This window comes from Microtus ochrogaster, linkage group LG4, assembly GCF_000317375.1.
Source record: "Microtus ochrogaster isolate Prairie Vole_2 linkage group LG4, MicOch1.0, whole genome shotgun sequence".
Taxonomy (NCBI): Eukaryota; Metazoa; Chordata; class Mammalia; order Rodentia; family Cricetidae; genus Microtus; species Microtus ochrogaster.
In genome coordinates, this window is record NC_022030.1 from 13,762,729 (window position 1) to 13,768,790 (window position 6,062).

Sequence of the window (6,062 nt, forward strand, 5' to 3'; positions counted from 1 at the left end):
CCTATTCTGAACTTCTGGGGCACAGAGGACGTTTTGAATTTAGAATAGTCTCCAATGGGCATATACTTCAGTTCTTTGGATTATGAAGGTATGTATGTTATTTAGTCCCCAAATGTTTCATATGTTATTATTTTGTTTCCTTAACTTTATTACAAGACTTTTATTTGTAGGTATCTTTAATGTCATATTTCAGCTTGCACAAATATTAGATGTTTGGCCAAAAAACTTCTTACATATTTAGTGAATAGTCCAGCATCTGCTACATGTACAGTTTCATTTTACATATTTTAATCTGAAAAAGATAAGGAAAAATAAATCCCCTAAGCCTTTCCTTTCTCTTCTGTGTGGTTTATTCATATTAAATACTAAGAGGAAAGATGAAGTGATTTCTTGAATTTTAAAAAATACACTGTAGCTGGGCATGGTGGTGCAGGCCTTTAATCCCAACACTCAGGAGGCTGGAGCAAGTGGATCTCTGTGAATTCAAGGCCAGCCTGGTCTACAGAGTTAAACAATAACAATAACAACCAAACACAATTTCCCTCGAAACACCACAGAGATCCACACAGACACACACGTCTTCCCTCCACCCCTCGGCCACGCACACACACTCTATAGGAGAGCTGGGGAGATGGCTCAGTCGATGATACACTCGCCTTCAACTTAAGCTCAATCCCTAGACAGACCCGGTTTATCTGTTGCTGTTCTTCTCTTTTTCCTTATCTTTTTCTTGCTTTGCAAAGCCAGGGGCGACAGCTGAGACTTGAAGTCCAGGACTTGGGCAGTATTAGACAGATCCCTAAGGCTTCCTGGTCAGCCACCGCATCTACTCGGTGAGTTCTAGGCCAGGGAGAGACCCTGAATGAAAAAAAAAATGTGTCTGGAGACCAGTGGCCTCCGTGCTGACACATATGAACACAAACACAAATACACGCACACAAATACATCACAGATTTTCTCATATTTCTATTATTCTAAAAACCCTGCATCTATATTTAATCCCTCTTTCTTCTCTCCCTTCCTCTCTCTGTCTCCCTCTTTTGTTGATACTGAAGATTCAGTCTAGAGCCTTACACATGCTAGGTAAATCTTTTCCCACCGAGCAACAGCTCTGATCTATTCTTTATACGGAGCCTCCTGCTAAGTTGTTCAGGCTGACCTCAAGCTTGCAATCTTCCTGCCTCAGTTTTCCAAATAGTTGGAATTACAGGCATATTCCACTGTGTCCGTTGCTTTTATGTCTTTGCTTAGGTTTAGGAAAGAACATTTTATTTTTGGCTCTAATATTAGTACACAGTTCCTGTATTTATGCAAATCAGGCCCATAGAGTAAATGTATGGTATATACATGTGCATATTTTTTATGTTAGTCTTTACATATGCTATCATATCATACCTTCTGTCTTCTGTAAAAGACTTCCCTTATGGTAACTACTTTGGGTTAATAGCAGGCTCAAGGGCCATGTTCCTATCATTGTCTCCACATGCCCCATAGTGACCTTTCCAGCAGCCATTGTGGTCAGAAGGTACTCTTGGCACAGGTCACACTGCCTCTCCAGCACACATTACAGGTGGCTTGCTGGTTGTAGGTACATTAATGGTTACCCACATTCTGGTGCCCACAATCCCTCAAAATGAAGCTGGTGCTGTCAAGAGCTCACAATGTCTGCTCTTAGGGACATCTAGGCCTTTGTAGTCACACTCTCCTGCCAGGTATGGTTTCCTTACCTACCAAAGAACAGGACCAGCTTGGGAACCTTGGTCACCGTGTCCCGCTCTCCCCTCCCCCACAAAAATCAATGTAGGTTTGCTCAGGTTGTCACTGAAGCTGACCCCTCAAATTTGCTATATAGTTGAAGCTCTGAACTTCTGATCCTCCCAGGTGGAGTCAGACTGTGAGTGTATGCAATGGTCAGTTTTGTGGGGTGCTGGGGATCGAACCTGGGGCTTCTTGCAGGCCTGACAGCCACTCTATAAACCCAGCTACACTATCAATCTCTACATTATCATTTTTTTTAAAGAAACAGATTTATTTCATTTTTATTAATGTGTGTATGTGCATTTGTGGGAGGGTGCCTGTGAAGGCCAGGAGAGGGGGTTGTATCCCCTAGAGCCAGAGGTTATAAGCCATCTGATGTGGGTTCTGGGAACCAAACCCAGGTCCTCTGCAAGAGCAGCGAGCAATTTTAACTGCTGAGTCATCTTTCTAGACTATGCCCCAAGCCTAATCATTTTGAAAGTAGGAACATTTTGAAAGTTTCTACCACTGTTACAGTTTGGATATAAAATGTGTAAAGGGTCCGTGTGTTGGAGACTCAGACTTTTATGGATAGATCCACTCTACCCAGTTAGTTAGGACAATTGCATTCTGAGGTCTTTGACCCAGTGAAGGGATTAACTCACTTGGTAGATGCATGATTCAATGGAGGCAGGGGCTCCTTGGAAGTGGTAGGTCTTTGGGGGCTGGATCTTGTTCTGGGCCTCTCTGGCTTTCTGCTTCATGACAACCACGAAGCGTGCAGACTCTGCCATGATCTATGCTCTGCTGCTTTAATGTTCTGCCTGGCCTCAGGCCCAAAGCAATGAATCCAGCTAATCTCAGCCTGAGTCCTCTGAAACCGAGAGCTGACATAAATCTTTCCCGTTTAAGTTGTGTGGGTCAGTTATTTTGTCCTAGCGATGGCAATCTATATATAGCACACTTGATCTGATGTCAAGAACCTTGCATGCATTTGCTTCTGTTTCTTATCTCACCTACTGAATGCTACAGTCTTTCAGGGAAGGATCTATGTTGGATTTCTAAGCATCACTCACCCCAGCAGACCCCATACTGATGCTCACTTAAGGAAGAAATGAAGGCGAATGAGAAAGTCATATCTATTTCTAGTTGGTGGTTCGATTCTATTTGGCTTGTGTGAAGAGAACCCTCAGAAGCTGCTAAATCAGAGACTTAAGAAGGAAGACTCTTTCAAGGACTTCCTCCTGTCCCAGCCCACAGTACTTAGAGACCCCCGAGGTTTTCAGCTAGTAATTAACACAAGGCTAGTGAATTATTTTTACTGGCTTATAAATTAATCCTTAAGTATTAAGGAAGCAATAAGCCAACACTCAGCCATTAGCCATGTTTTCCTAAACAAGCTGAGGACTTTGGCTGCTATTTTTTAATTTCCCCTCCAAGCTTGATCCTAAAAACAGTCCCAGGAACTCGTCAGAATGAAACATGTAATAAGAAAAAAATGCATACATAACACAAGGTTATGTATCCCAAGGTACGTGTTGGCTAGCTGGGTAAGTTTGCAACAAGTTCTGCAAACAATGTATGTTTGCTTGGAAAAACAGAAAGAAAGAAAAACAAAACGGTTTGGCAGATGGTGATGCTGGTGAAGCCCCCGTCCAGTAGGAACTAAAGCCTGAAGTCCTGAGTTCGATCCCTGGATCCCACATAAAGGTGTAATGAGAGAACTGTTTCTACAAAGTTGTCCTTTGACTTAAACGGGAGTGTCACTGGGGCCCCACTCCACACATCAAGTGTATGAACACACACACACACACACACAAACACACACACATAAACACACACAAACACACACAAAACACACGTGCGCACACAGTAAAAATGTAAAGTCAGAACCAACACGAAAATGAATGAAAATATAAGGGCATCAGAATTTAAAACAGTACTAAGAAAGAAAACTGCATAAAATAAATAGACCCTTGCATGTAGATAGAACCCCAGGCTCAATATAACATCAGTAGACTAAGATGGGATGAGTTGGCAAACAGGTCGAGATTTATCTTTAAAAAAAAAATTAAAAGGCACCCAACTGAGACCCTGTCGGTTAAGGGGGGCGTGACACACATTTTTGGACACTTTGAATACGGGGCACAGTGCGTGCGCGCTAAGCCTATTCCAGCTACCGGCTCTTAGCACGCACGACTGGTTCCGGATTCCCGCACCGAGCACCGCACCGGGCCAGCAGCTGCGGGCTGGAAGGGCGCTTAGGGCTAGCGCTGATTGACCGCGCGAGCAGTCAGGTGACCCGAGGCGCCACGTTCTGGGAGCCCGGCCCGCGGTGGCTTCCCAGGCAGGGGCAGGGCCGACCGGGGAGCCGCGAGGGACTGATCTCTCCCGGAACAAAGTTGCAGGGCCGGTGGCCGAGGGCACGCGAGCAAGTGACGCGGCGGCGAGAGCGGGAGGCGGTTCCGACCTGCGGGATCCACGGCTCCGGGGCTGGTCTAGCCCTGCCGGAGAAGCGAGCCCCTTTCCCGGGGTGGCGGGCTGACCAAGCGCCCCACCCTCGCTCTCCAACAAAGGGGCCGGCCGCGGCGGGGGAGGACCGGGAGGAGGAGCCGGAGCCCGAGCCGCGGGCTGCTTTCGCGCACAAAGTTGTGGAGTCGCCCTTCCCCGGAGGAGAGGAGCGGGCAGCGCGGGATTTCTCCCGCCCAGGGCAGAGGAGGAGCCGCGGGCGCCTTCGGCCGAGCTGGCGACCTCGGCGAGTGGCGCCCCTTTTCTTTCGGGTCATTCTGCAGACGGAAAACTCCAGAGCGTGCCGGCCTCTGCCTAGCGTTTGGACTGTTTTGTTTTTGGCGGAACTACCCGGCAGGAAGATTGCACAAGTCAGGGGGCGTTTCCAATTGGGTGTCAAGTTTTTTTCCTCCCCTCTTTCGGATCTTGTCTGGCTTTCCACGTTTCATTAAAAAAAGAAAAAAGAAAAACTAAAATCTCTCATCGCCCAAAGCAAGCTCCCGCACACCCGGCTTCCAGCGACCCGAACACACCCAGAGGAGCCCTTGGGCCTCTGGGACTTGGCGAGCAGGTAAGTCTATGCATTATTGAAGCTCCGGGCTGTGTAATGTGACCGCAGTCCCCGAGGGAACGGGGCGGGGGCTGAGAGGAGGTGGGACCTTTCTGCGGTTCCTCCGCTCGGTCCAGAAATAGAAGCCGTAGCCAACTTCTGCACTTTCCCTGGAAGCTCAGCGGCCCCCCTCCTGGGCGGGAGCGAGCTGGGATGAGAAGGTGGGAATCTACTTGTCGCCAGGGTCTCAAATTTCTCTGGCTGGTTCAGTGCTGTCGTCTTGTCCCTTCCTGAGGGAGAGAGGCTGTCGCCTGTTCGTTCATCGCCCCGAGCGGGCGAGCACGGCTAGCGATCTCCAAGAGGGGACGTGGCCTCTTCAGAGAGCCTGTCACACACCTCCGGTCCTGGGAAGGCGGGGCCCTGGTGGTGTCCCGGAGGAGAGGGTGGGGAGGGAGGTTTGCGGTCTGAGGGTTGAGGAGCGCTTCCCTGCCGGCCTCCAGGCTGGGGGCGTGCTCGACCTCTGTGTGGTTGCTGTTCCCGAGGGTGGGGCCCCAGTGTGGCGAGATCACCAGCTCCCTGCCAGCAGCTCTGGAGAGACTGAAGGGAGAAGGGGGTACCTCTTTGGTGCGCAGTCCCGGTCGCCTGATTTTCCGGACTCTTGGCATCCCTTACTGCAAGTGACAAGGTAATTCATGCCCCCTTTAGGCCTGGGTCTGAGACTCTGCTTTCCCAAGGCCACTTACAAAACCAACAAAGAACTAATTGTAGGCTGTGCAACTTTTAGAAGGCACATTGTTCAAAGAGACTTTTCAAGTCCCTGGATTCCGACGGTGTGGCGTTCCAGGGTTATTTTCAAGGGGAGGAGGAAACGTGTGTGACCCTTGAGAGCCAGAGACCCGCCTTTTTTGAACCCTCAAATTAGAGCTTCTGGGTGTAATTCCGGGCTGCTCTCTCTGGAGTGTCCCGAAGGAACATCATTGATCCTCCTAGCCTTCAGGTCACCTGGGTCACCACTATGGAGAGAGGTGGGCTCTCCGAGTGGTGCTTGGAAAAGTGCGCCTTGGTCAGAGTGCAGGAATTCCAGACGAGACGGGATCTCCTGGGTGGCGAGGCAGCAGCAGCAGCATCCATTCCGTTGGAACTTGCCCTGGGCCTCTGAAGTCAGGCTGGACCCTCAGGGGCTGGCTGCTGTTGGGCTCTGGAGACTTGCAAGAGCTGGTGGAATTCGAAGCTCGTGGGTCCTTCAGCCCGAGGACAAGGCGGTGAG

The 6,062-nt window shown here is 49.3% G+C and overlaps 1 protein-coding gene across 2 annotated transcripts in view; it reads left to right on the forward strand.

Annotated features, from left to right (window-relative positions):
- Nucleotides 1–4,490: 4,490 nt before the first annotated feature.
- Utrn (utrophin) overlaps nucleotides 4,491–6,062 on the forward strand; it is a 521,838-nt gene continuing 520,266 nt past the window's right edge. The window contains exon 1 of one of the 2 annotated variants that reach the window (XM_013351419.2): nucleotides 4,491–4,816. The gene's annotated coding sequence lies outside the window, so the exon portion shown is untranslated. Of the gene's footprint in view, nucleotides 4,817–5,338; nucleotides 5,481–6,062 lie in introns of those variants that run through there. The other variant, XM_026786362.1, reaches the window with a different exon arrangement.